Below are 14,116 nucleotides of genomic sequence, written 5' to 3'. Positions count from 1 at the left end.
GAAGCTATTAATTAGGAAGATATATTATCAAACTATTGAAAATTAATGGCTTGCTTCACAGGCTCACAAGGGAAAAATGGGAAAATATTGGACACTAGATTCCTTACAGTAGTGGAATGCAGAGAATTTGGTGCCTAACTGATTATGTTTTGCACAGAAACAGAGATTGTTAAGAGCAATAATACTGAATTTCTCATGTGAGTTGTAAGGAAAATGGCTCTACCAGAGAAAGTGTTGGAATTCTTCATACTGTGAGTCTAACATACATAAGCTGAAATCGTAAAACATGGTCACTCTCTTTGTCCTCAGGGAGAGAGTTTCAGAAATTTTTCAAGTTTGAATATGGGTTTTAACAATTCCCATTTATGTGAGGAAAACATGTCATCCATACTACAAGGCAATGTATCAAAAATGTTAGCTTCTTTCAAATACATAATTTCATTATAATATTAATCTCTGAAGTTACTAAAACATATGCAGTATTTCTAAAGATAAACAATTGAACTCTATGGCTGTGCTCCCAATTGCATATTTGTTCATTATATTTTCATCTCTTTAATTCCCCTTTCTCTTTTTTTTTTGGCAATTTAACAGTTTTGATAAAAAATATACAGTATGAAAAAAATTTAAAAGAATGTAGCACAAGCCAATTTTGTCTAAAAAGAAGAACCCAAAGACTGCAATTTTTTAGGGAACTCTGCCAAAATTAACCTTTTTGAAGACTTCTTTGTGAAGCATAACTTCGGGGGAGTGGACTTTCATTTGTGTGCCAGGAGCTGATGGTGTGAAAGGTTAACTCTACACACTTTCTGGGTAATGCACTGTGATTCGCAGTGAACTAATGACTGCTCTCTGCCTGGCAGCTCAACTGCCTTTAAAATCAATCCTATCATAGTAAACTCAGTTTAATGCGTTGGTAGATTTCCTTCCCTTACAACCAGGAAAGTAAAGTGAAATCGCTGTGTGTTCATTTTTGTAATCACAGCTTGTCAAAGATTGACATGGACCATTTATCAAGAGGGAATATATTCTATTTATTCTCTCTTTTCCCTTTTCCTTCCTTCCTTCCTTCCTTCCTTCCCTTCTCCCTTCATTTTATTTTTTGTTTTGATCTCTCTTCTATTGCTAACATGCTTTAGACTGGAGCTCTCAATCATTTGAAAAGATTAGCTCAAGACTTAAAGGTGTCCAAGAGCTAAAGACGCCTCTTATCAGAAGTGGAAGGAGACTATTAGTCTTTTTATTCTTTGCTTGATCCCTTCACCCTTCTCACCCAGCCCTCAACCTAGTAGGATGGTGATAGCAAGAGAGAAGGGGATATGGGGGGGGAGGTAGAAAAGGGTAAAAGGGTGATGAATGGAGATGGAAGAAGACTTGACTTGGGATGGCAACAAACAATATAACATACAGATGATGTACTGTCCCTGAAACCTGTATAATTTTATTAACCGGTGTCACTCCAATTTAAACAAGGACAAAAAAGGAGTTACTGGACAGGGGCCAGCCCAGAGTGGGTCTGGCTCAGGCTGGCCGGTAGTGTGTGTGTTCTTGACTTTGTGTAGGTAAGATTTCAGGACGTGAGTCCAGGTGATTTTGATAGTGTGTTTATTAAAGCTGGGGACAATGAAACAAAGGAAGAACTCAGGGTAGAAGAAGTAACAGGAGAGAGCCAAGGAGGGCTGCTTTGTATCCTAGAAAAGTTATAGGAGAGGAGTGAGCCAAGATGGGGCTGCTATTAGCTCACTGGGAAGTCAGAGAGCAGGGGGCCCTGGAGACAGGATTGCGGGTAAGCCAGGGTCAAGCTGCCACTGCCCACTGTTCTCCTGGCTCTGGGTTTAATTCATACTCTTAGAGTTTAGGAAGAAATACAAGTTCATGCCCAGGGAGAGGCATTGGTGTGCTCTATCAAGGCTGCCCTGAGTCTTTGTCCTGAAGGCTTTTTTCTTTCTTCTGTGAGTGAGAAAATTAGGGGAAGCTTTCAGCAGAATATTCATTAGCCTTACAGGCGCATCTTTAATATGCTGATGTGTCAAAATGAGCACATAGTGGGGCTTAGGAATATTCTCTGGCCTGATATACTGTTATATTTTTATCTTGGGTCTTTTAATGGGGTTTTTGTTATTTGTTCCCCTGACTTCATCTATCCTTGGGTTTAGCTGGCACAAATGGCATTAATTGGGTCTCTGTTCTCTGTTTCTGAGACCAGGGAAATTTAAGCTGTATATTTTCTTGTTAAGGAGGAGGAGTATGAACCATTCGCTCTCAAGTGTTACACGGCTAATGACAGACATGGCTCTCCCACCACCTGTGATGAGGGCTGGCTAGGGGGCCCCTGGCTAGAAGGAATGTGTATTGTCCTGAAGAAATGGCTTGTAACTCCCTCCTTATCTCTTTTTGGGAGGGACTTCTTGTCCTGTGACTGTTTCTGGACCCCTTCTTTCTGCAAGTACACAGTGAGGTAATAAACTTTAGAGCCACACATAGGACATGTGCCCCCTGTTTTCTGGGACCCCTTATAAAGAGCCTTAGACTAGAAAAGGGATGGGCTTTCTTACACAGATCTGAAGCCACTGGTGCACCCCCTGTAATGTGAGTAATAGACAGCATGTTCACATGTGCTCGTCCTCCTGTTCTTGTTTGTTTGGTTGTTCGTTTGTTTTTAATATGGTGAACGCTAAGCAGCTCCTCCTGATTTGGAGCTCCTTTGTTACAAGTCTCCTTGGTTAGGGGAGAGCAGGTTTTGCAATTCACCAGCTGTCTGCAAGCTGCTCATCAAAACTTGTGGCTTTATTTAACAGTCTTGTCTCAGTTTTCTTGTTCCACTCGCTCAGGAATTTTCCTAGTTTTTACAATCTTGTCATCAAGGGAAGGAGACATTTCCCCATTGGCATCCTTGTCTTTTTGTAAGCCATTGATATACCTGTACATTCCTCTGGAAGTATAGCTTAGAATAGACCTAAATCTGAAATAGGACTTTATAAATTTAGACTTATCATCATACTATCCACCCAGCCTATAAAACCAGCATATGTGTGTGTGTGTGTGTGTGTGTATGTACATATGTACATATTTAGCTTTGCAAAATACATTTAAGCCTGGTCAGAGTGGTAAGAATGTTTCCTATTGCATCTAGAATTACAAAGTGTCAGCTAAGTATTTTATATTTGGAGCCATTCTATGTGTGACACACAGTAACACAATAAATACTACCATGACCCTCTATTTAAGATTCCATCTCTCACAAAACTTCTAATCTCTTTACCCTTCTCAATTTCATGTTATTTTTAGAAACTACAATTTTCACATTTATTGTTTAGCATCTATTATTTAGTGTACCTACCTGCTTCTGTCACCCATAAAATGATAAATCTAAGAAAGCAAAGTTTTCTTGTATGTTTTATTTACTATTTAAAAAAAATCTAGAAATGTATCTTGCCTATGATTGATGTTCAGTCACTTTGAGCTATTTCTAACTCACCAGATGTTCCAAATTTTAAATTAATTAAATAATACTTAATTATTAGGCTCAAATTCTGTCAAAGAAAATTGAATCAAATCATAAGGCAATAGAATACATGATATTGAGCTTTTTAAATGTATGTGCTTTTGAGTACTTTTCAAGGGCGATGCACGCTCCTTTTATTTGATTATCCAAGACATTCATACTCATACTACCTAAAGCAACCTATAAATTCAACACAATTCCTATTAAAATGCCAATGGCATATTTCACAGTTCTAAAACAAATATTCCAAAAATGTATATGGAACCAAAAAAAGAGACCTCATTATATTGATTTTTAAAGAATTTGTGTTCATTTATTTATTTTTTATGAACACAATGGTAATGACTAAGAGCTTCTGACTGGCTAGAACCAGAAAGTGTATGGGAAGCACAGGTAAGTTCTGTTTGAAGTAATTCTTTATTTTTAGAATTTACTCTCAGTGATGGTTGCCATACAATATTAGATTGCTTCCGGGTATTTTGAGGAAAGACGTGGATGGCAGGGAACTGCAGTGCAGGGGCTGTGGTGTGCACAGGACTAGCAGTGGTTTGTGAGAAGGTCAGGAACGCCCTGCAGCAGGTTAAATTGCTCTTTCATTTCTGATGGAAGGCATCCTTAGCTCGTGGAGATTTCTTGGCCACTTATATACAGTGTCTTGAACTAATGTTTCAGAAGCTTGGGCCCTCGGTTTACTTGGTGCAGTTGGTGGCCAGGAAGGAGAATAGCATTGGTGGGGAAAGCAGTAAAAGCTATGCAGAAGCAGTGAGGATGCTGGCGCAAGGGAGAGCATCTTCCTTTTAGGAAGAATAAGCTGAACACTCAGGAAATGAGAGTATTTATCTCAAGATCACTCAGATCATCAGTATGCTGAATTTTTAACATTTTTTCAGCTTATTCTAGGTGTTTGTCATTGGAGATATAAATTTAAACAGTGCACTCTTTTCTGTTATGTTATTCTTTTTAAAAATAGTGGTTTGAAACCTAGAGACCACAGTTTTAGGCATGCATTTAGTATTTTGTGGGAAAGATACCACTGAGACATGTTTAAGTCAAACTAAAAAGAAGTATAAAAAAGAGGAAGACATCAAAACTGTAAGGTGTAACATTAAGAGCCTAGGAGATGAATTTTATGGGAGAACCACAGCCTTCAGTAGTGATAGATTTATGTTTTATGTCAAGTATAAACGCATGCACAGGTAAGGAGCAAGGATAAATGTCACCGGGATTGAGCCCGTCCTTTAATATGAAAAGTCAGGCAGATAAATTTATGTTCCCACTGAAAACAACTAAAACTACTGGATTAATTTTTCTAAAGCATAAACACACACAAGAAAACAACCCATAACCATAACAAAAGATCATTCTTTTGTACTGAAGAGCTGGCAAACTAATGTAATTATTCAGTATTTCAGAAATTTAAATTAAGAAGATACATACATATACATTGACTTGTAAAGTTGGTTTGAACAGGGCGGATTTGCCATCCTGATTTGGGCTTTTACATAAGAAACAACAGATGCAGCCTTGGGCCACCGACAACAGAGAATTGAGTAGGAAATCCTCCCTGAGTAGAACGAGGACCAAGGACCTAAATCCTCAGTCTGAAGGTAAGCCAGAAGTAAATAGTCCCCACTCCTATAGTCTCAGTAAACTTCAAGAGGCATTACATTATTTAACAGTAAGCACAGGAGAAGCAAAAACAAAAATAGTGCCCCAGATATTTTTATGGCTAGCCTGGCTCAACCAGATTTGCGGTACAAATCCGTAGTAACTAGGACATTCAAAAAAAAAAGCATCGGTCAAGAATTTAGTATACAAATGTCATGATCTCTTAGTGTCTGGGATACCCAACAGCAGAGAAAGCAAATCCCCTCTGGAAGCGTGTCTTTATACCAGTGTTAACATCAGTGTCTGTGAAGGCATCAGGCTTGGGGCTTCCTGTCCTGCCAGTTTGCAGATAGTGCCTGAGTTGTTTTTTTCATTGGTGAGTTGTTAACACTCGTTAATTATTCTGCACAGTATTTTATTCTAGGAATGTTCCCTAAGCAGGGCTTATTGTACCTAAACATTGTGTGTAAACGCTATGTTGTAACACCTGCTTTTCTTAGGAGAGACTAGAATTTTGGTGTACCCTAAGTAGACAATGACTCATATTATTAGTCCCCTGTAAATAACCTGAGAATCTTGGCAATCTTGTTGCTAATAAACTGCTCTACTTTTCTTCCATAACCATTTTCCATGATATTTTCCCTATGGATTGTTAAATATATTATTAAGAATAGATATTCTTTGAATCAAGATTCCCTTACACATTTCTCCTTTTGCAAGTACCTTTCATAAATTGTAGTGTTCTTAGTTCTTTATTTCTTATAAATACTCAAATCTGAGGGCTATGAAACCAAAAGGGAAAGAAGGTCAGGGTACATTGGCTCAAAAAGGAACATTGGCTGCTTCTTTGTATTAAATTGCTCCAATAAAGAGTGATTTGGTACTTTATAGCCATTTAATTAGGAAAAGAGTATTTTACTTTTATCTCATATCACAACTTACAGAATAGTGTCTTTAATGGCTCTGCTCACTTAATTATGTCAACAATTAACAGATTCTTAAACACTAAGCTCTAACTTGTCTCGTTGAGGTTGATTCATTTTATTGGCCTACTTATATTTCATTTGATTCCTTTCAGTATCTGGATATAAGCAATGTGATAATGAAACAAATGATATGATGCTGTTATTTTGATTGGATGAGCTGTGACTTAGTTTAAAAAAAAAGTAAAAATTAAATGTAATCTGTGACTTAAATATACCTATTTAAGACTATGCTATATTAACTTGTGATGATACGAAATTATTACTTGAAACTTGGTCTTTGTTTTCAGACAGCATCATTTGGGTTCTGAGCCTGGCATTTAGGAGCTCAATGCCCTGGTGTAGTTCTTAATCTCTTTAAATCACAATATCATCATTATTAAAGGAAGGATTTGTCATACCATAAGAGCTACTGCTTAAAATTGTGTCTCAGAAGAATGAGATTAAAACACATTGATGAGATAAAACCCATAAAATACTTATCATGGACAAATTAATTAGTCAACAAAAGTTAACCCTAATTATGACTTTTTCTTCCTCTCTCAGCATTATTTGTCAGTCCCCTTGCATCCACACTGTCTTCCTATCAGTCACTAAATGATGGGTTTTATCATTGCCTATTCTTTCCTTTGGAAATTTGACCAGAGATACCTACATTTAATCTCTCTATATTTATGATGGAATCAATAATAAATTTCAGTACATATTGCACCTCAAAGCACTACCTTTATTTTTCCAATGAATGAAGTCATGTACGTATATGCATGTTTTAAAACAACTTGATGTTGATTAGTAAATCAATATAAATAAATAAATAAATAACAACCCTGGCTGGGTAGCTCAGCTGGTTAGTGTCCTCCACACACACCAAGGTTGCAGGTTCAATGCCTGGTCAGGTACATACAAGTGCCCACCAATGAATGCACGAATGAGTCAAACAACAAATTGATATGTCCTCTCTTTCTCCTCTCTCTAAAATCAATAAACAATAAACAAGTAAAAACTGAGAATATTTCTTTAAGATCTTGATTTATACTGTCCTTCCTCAGTCAAGGCCTTTGTCAAACATCTTACTGCGTTTTTAGAGAGAAGTTATCCACACTTTCCACTTCTACAGCTTTCTTTATCTGGCCATTCCCCATGCTGGTATCTTGAAGTACATAAATGCTTATTAAATATACTTACTTTTTAAATCTCTGGCGTGTTTTCATATTTCACATTTTCATCTTGTCCTCTCAACACTGCTGCGGTCTCTTCCTACTAATATCTCCGCGTGCAATCAACCTGTAGGTCACACAGGAGCCAAAGTGATCTTAATGAAATGCAAGAGTAATCCTACCAACCCTCTGCTTAAAACCCTGCAACCTGCTTTCACCTGGGGAAAATTGGTGGAGAATGAATTTGGGAACACAGGCGTGGGTGTGATCTATCAACAATATTTCACAACTTAAAAAAAAACAGTAACATTTGCCCAAATCTTTGACTACTTACTAAGAGTTTGGTACCGGAGTAAACATACTACAGCCATTATCAGTCAAGAATTACAAAAAGTCTATGAGGTTATCGCTAACCTTAACTACCAACATTTTAACAAGGAAGAAACTAAGATGTTAAAGAAATTAGTCAAAGTATTATATATGGAAAATCCTGAAGCCTCCATAAAAAAAAATCTGTTAGAACTAAAAAACAAATTCAGTCAAGACGTGGAACACAAGGCCAATGTAAAAATACTCAGTTGTATTTTATACACTAGCAGTGAATTATTTGAAGAAGATATTAGGTCTACAATCTCATTTCCAATATCATCAAAAAGCATAAAATACTTAGAAATGAGGTAATAAAAGTACCATATACTGAAAACTACAAAACTTCAACAAAACAAATTAAATGACAAAAAATCCTGCAAAATGCAGGATTATAGAAGTATAAAAATTCTTCTTTATACTAAAAGAATAAAGCTCAGATATGCTTCATGACCATAATTATTCTCCTTGTAGCAGATGTTTATAGGGAGCAAAATCTTTTTATCATCTACCTAAACCAACCTCTGATTGCGGCATCTTAGTCTCAACCAACAGAAAATAATTTCAAGTGAATTGGAGTGGCCAGAATTGAGGTAAACTCCTCAAGCTAAAATACAACACAAATGAATGTCACTCTTACATTATTCAATGCAATTAACAGGCCTTACAATGTCCTTACAAACAGCTTCTATTATGTTCTCTGCTTACAAATATAATACAAAATTAGCTTCTTGCATTCAACCTTGCTCTGCCCTTAATTAATAAAAAAACCCTCAGATATGCTAATTGAAAGGTTTTGTGCATAGTACAACAGTTTCACTTAATAATATCCTGGATGAAGCAGTAAAAATTACTAATTTATTAAATGTTGACCCTTGAGTAAATATTTTTTAACATTCAGTGTGGTAAATATGTAGTGTGCAAAAATCACCCCTGCTGCTCTCTGTAGTATGACAGTTATCTTAAGTTAAAGCATATGATGACATTTTTCAAACAATACCATCTTGTCCTTTGAAGAACCCCCGACAGTGAAATGGTAATTATCTAGATTTAATAATTTTCACACACTATATTGAAAACAAATGAAGTTAAATTATAATTCCAATGAAAAACTCTATTTAGTCAATGATAACATTTTTAATTTTCAAGTAAATACTAGGGCTTTGAAAATTTGTTTCTGCCACTGAGTTTTAGAGATGCCCAATGCTTGTCCTTTCAGGTAAGATCACTGATAATATTAACAAATGTGAATTTTAAAATCTGCTGTAAATGTACCAACATTTAGAAAATCTCTATTACTTAATGAATCAGGAGTTCCAAAGTAACAAAAGCATAATTTTACAAACTCACGCATGAATGAATGATCTAGTTAAAGTACAAGAACTGACAGGTTATAATCTAACAGAATTTGAAAAGTTTGTTAATATATTTTTAGAACACCACTTGACAAATATCTTTTAGAAGACTACCACCTGTTGAGTTTTAGAATAGTATCAATAACCATTATTATCTGAAAAGATCGTTTAAATGATTTTTCCTTTTCAACTACATACTTGTGCAAGGTTAATATTCTTAATATATTTAAAGCAAAACAACTTACTGAAATAAATTGCAACAAAAATATGAGAATCTGTGTTAATACAAACATTAGAAATTCACAAAACTGAAAAGCAATGCCACTTTCTCATTTATATTCTTAACTTATTTTCAAAAAATATTATATGTATGTTATCTTGCAGTATAATGATTGATTTTGGTTATTTTTAAATGTCTAAACTAGTAAGTGTATTTACATTTTCTGTTTTAATGTCTGCGATGGTTAATAGTGATGATATACTGTGAGGAAAACCTGCGTGAATGTCAGGAGTTTCTAAAGATGTAAAGCTATGGAGATGAAAAAGTTTGAAAACTGCAGTCATGGTGACCCTTGTAAACGGAAGGAGGTAACTCCTCCCACTCTTCAGCTCATCACGGAAAACCGGACCGTTTCCATTTGTTTGTGCAGTATGAACTAAATTCTTATTTTTAGACATGTCCCTTCAAAATTATGTCTCCGTGATCAGTACTCTTGTTGCTGTTGTTCTTGTTAAGATTCAGATTTATAATTATTCGGGTTAAGCTAAATCTAAAGCCGTGGTTTGTTGTTTGGGGGAGGCGGATCTAGTGTCTCCACAACTGCCTACAAAATCTGACTTCATGATTTAAACACCAATTTCAAGACTTCAAATGAAGAGATTAATTAAGATTCATTCTTCACTCCATTTCTTTAGTATGGGGGGGGGGGGGCGGTAAGGGAGTGAATCCCCAGAGCATTGTATGGAAGTGTTTCCAGGTTCCAGCACGGAAGGACTGGTAGAAGTATTGGTTTCTCCCTCATGAACAGCTAAGCAATTTGTAAAAACATTGATCCTTTTCCCCAAGTGGGAATTTGGCAAGCTTTGTGTTCTTGTCCCTTTCCACTTTCACTTCAATTTAGCAAATCCTTTGAGGCTTTGTAATAGCAGACTTCCAAGAGACTGTATTGTTTGGGGATTTTCCACATTGTGCTAGCTATGGATTTGATTTTCTCAGCTAATTCAAAGTATTTTAAATAGCAGTAAGAGCAAAATGAGAGTTAAAACAGATGTCAGTTACTTATACTCTAAGACTCACCAAAACAACAAGATTTATTCCTGTCAGTAAACTTTTATTTCAAGAAAAAAAGAATTTTTCCCCTAATGATTTAAAAAAAAATAAACACTGTTTCTTTTAGAGCAGTTTTGGGGGGAAAAAAAAGAAAGAAAGAAAAAAGAAAACTACTTACAATGTGGTACTCATAGGTCATATGGTAAAAAAAAAAATCATTTAACATTAGCGTTATTCATTCCTGCCAGCACTAAATGAGAGTTCCTTTTGTTCCACATATTTGCCAGAATTTGCTGATGCCAGAGCAATGGATTTTGACCATTCAAAGCGTCGTGTAGTGGAACCTCATTGTTATTTTAACCTGCATTCCCTGGTACCACGCCATGTGGAGCCTATTTTCTTTAGGCTTCCTTGATCTCCGAGTATCTTCTTTAGTGAGGTATCAGTTAAGATCTTTGACCCACTTTTTAATGAGGTTATAAGTTTTGTTTTTTTAGTCTTAAGACTTCTTTGTCTATTTTAGATAATAGTCCTTTATCAAATGGGTATATTACAAACATTTTCTCCTAGTCTGTGTCTTATCTTTTCATTCTCTTGACATTGTCTTTCACAGAACAGCTGTTTCTAATTTCAAAGAATCCACCCTATCAATTATTTCTTTCATGAAATTTGCCTTTGGTGATGTATCTATAAATCCATGACCGTACCCAATGTCATCAATGTTTTTTCCTACTTTATCCTCAACAAGTCACTTACAATAGTCGTTCTTTTTTTTTTATAGAGGCAATTTTATTCTTATCCAACTTCGCAATGGTATAAAGGTAGTGAGGTTTTGAACAGAGATTCTTAATAATGTAAAGGTATTAGCTATAAATCAAAAATAAAATAATACATAGAAATAAATTGATCTAAAAGATTATAAAATTATAATCTGTACAGTAAAATTGTTGAAAGTTTAAAAGTCCTAAATGAATGAAAAGTCAGCCATGTTTATGGTTCAGAAGACAAAACATTTTAAAATGGCCATACACCCAAATCAATCAACAGATTCAACACAATCCCCATAAAATCCTATCTGACTTCTATGCAGAAATTGATAATACATTTATAAGAGTTATCAGTTTTGCAAAAGAAGAACAAAGTTGAAAGACTCAAACTTCTTTATTGAAAACATCACAAAGTTACCATATTCAAGAGAGTGTGGTACTGCCAATACAATAAAAAATAAATAAATAAAACCACCTCCATTCCCATCTAATTAAGCATTCATAAATATACTTGAGGAAAAATGTGTAAGAGAATTACATGAAGTTTCATATAAGAAATATAGGTAACACCCCCCTGTTTATCAGTAATCTATTTCTATGAACTGTAATGGAATCTGACTTTATTTTAATATTACTATAATCAACTTTTTAGTAACTTTGCTTTTAGTCCTTTACAGAAATGGAGTATAAGTTATCAGTACTTTGTAACTTGGTGCAGGTAATCTGATTAATATTTTGAATATTATACATGAGATTTAAATGATAAAATAAAATCAAAATCTAAGAGATACACTATAATATCTATTTGAGTTCATATATGTTATAAAAATGTGGGTATTATATCTATATTAAGAGGTATTTGGTGTTTTTTCTACATTTCACACTAATTTCATCTCATTACAATTTATTTTGGTGAGTAGTATAATTATATGCTATCCAATTAAAATCTGAAAATAACAATCATAAGAAATCATTTTTAATTAAATTTTTAAATAAATGACTTTTTAACAGGTACTACTCTTAAATCCAATTAATTTCTTAGAAGGACAAGCTTTTATTCACTTATTTTTATATTATTTTATGTATGCATTTATTTATTGTATGTAAGCACTCATTGAATTACTTTATACTAATCACTATATGTCATACATTTCTCTCTTTTCATGAGTATTAAAATTATAAGAGAAAGATGTGTATATGTGAAGAAAAGACTTACTACCTTTAAAAATACTACTATAAAAATTAAAGTTTGCAACCTAGGACCTTTGATCTGCATGATATCATCTGATAAATTCTAAACGAGGCCATTTTTTTCTCATTGGGTGCTTTGTATAACATTTCACTTTTTTCTCTCTGATTATTCTTCTCTTTCTCCATGTGGATTCTTTTTCCTCTGCATTCCTCTACATAATGTTTGTGTCTGTTAGAGTTCTGTTTTTAGTCCTACCCAATTCTCCCATTTAAATTCATCAGTAAGTTTCCCTCAGAATTTTAGACCCATATCTACCTGGGGTTGAGATATAATTACCATACAAATTCACACAAAATGTCTAAAAATTAACTTCCTATTTCCTTAAAAAATGTTTTTTTATGTAAAAATTAGCTTTGGCTACATCACACACCACCTAAATCATAGTGCATTAAAACTTCCATCAGTTATTCCCACTGACCTGGTGGGGCTGGGTCTGTCTGCTTATCTGCTGACCTTGCTCATGCATCTGGAAGTCCGAGAGAGATTAATCGAACTAGTTAGTGCAGGCTGCTTTGGCCAGTGCCTGGACTCCTGGCGTGCAAGGATTGTACAGTGGGAGCGGTCCAAACTGGATTCAGTGAGACGCAGTGCCTTAGCGAAATTAGAATCAGTAATAAAACTGGCTAGAAGTTGCTCTGCTTTTGTCACCAGGAGCCTGCAACTCTAAATAATAAAATTATATCCCCCCAGAATGGTTTATTAGCTTATATCGTAAACTGCCCTGATGTGCTGGCATATACATATATACATATGTATGTGTATATGTATACATATTTAAATGAGCCAATTTTAATTACATATCTTAATAGACATTGACTTTTCCATAGAAGCTCATTCACAGATTTAAAACTATACTACATGTTCCAGACAAAAGTGAATTCAGCGGCTGTACCATGCTCCTTTTGAGAGTAATTTCATGACATTTGAAATTTTGTAAATTTACTTTATGTCTACTTCACGTTTGAACCTCTCTGGTACTATGTTTTTCTTGGCAAACAACGTTCCATAAACATTTTCACATTTCTGCAAAATCTGAGCTTTCTGAGCGAACAGTACAAGCCATCTGGATTAGTAATGGTTGATGGAATAGTAGAGATGCCTTGGAAGGTGAAGACAATGAATTACTCTAGAGATCTGAAGAAGCTTCTTCCCCAGCCCAATGCGCTTACCTACATTCAGGGACCTGCAGGTACATCCATCAGCATCATGTTGCCACGTGGGGAACTGGGGCATGGGAGCCAGCACTACTAAGTTACTCTGTGAGCAATTAAAATGCCCATTCTCTGATGAAGAGTTCTAATGATTCTGGGAGTACAGATAATGAAACTGTGGCAGGCTCACGTTTTCACTAAGGCAACATGTCAGGTTATTTACTGTGTCTAACTTAACAATTAGATGCCCTGTTAGTTCCCACTTCCTTCATCTCCCCCAAAGGTAAAATACATAATGTTTTAAATTTTCTGGCAGTTGTTTGATAACTTTACATATAGTATATGCCAACCTATTTCATGAGCTAATAAATTAAGCAATCTATTTTCTCTCCAAATATGTTACATTGACTCCCTTTTAAGTATTATCTTTATGAAATTATATTTTATATTTAAACATGCATTTTATTATTCATTTTAGATTGCTTGTTTCATCATAAGAGAGAAAATGTTAAATTTATACTTCTCTCAAACAGTAATTTATTGCTATTTTATGTTTTTAATATGTTTAAACATTGTTTTTATTAGTTTATGAATTTGTTTCTAAATTTGAGAAATTAACATAGGTCTAAATGTCTGCTAGAACTTCCTGTAATGATAGAATTGTCCTATAACCACTGGCTCATGTTGTAGTATAGCGACTAT

The sequence above is a fragment of the Desmodus rotundus genome, chromosome 13 (genome assembly GCF_022682495.2).
Source record: "Desmodus rotundus isolate HL8 chromosome 13, HLdesRot8A.1, whole genome shotgun sequence".
Classification (NCBI taxonomy): domain Eukaryota; kingdom Metazoa; phylum Chordata; class Mammalia; order Chiroptera; family Phyllostomidae; genus Desmodus; species Desmodus rotundus.
Note: the sequence above shows the minus strand (reverse complement) of the source record.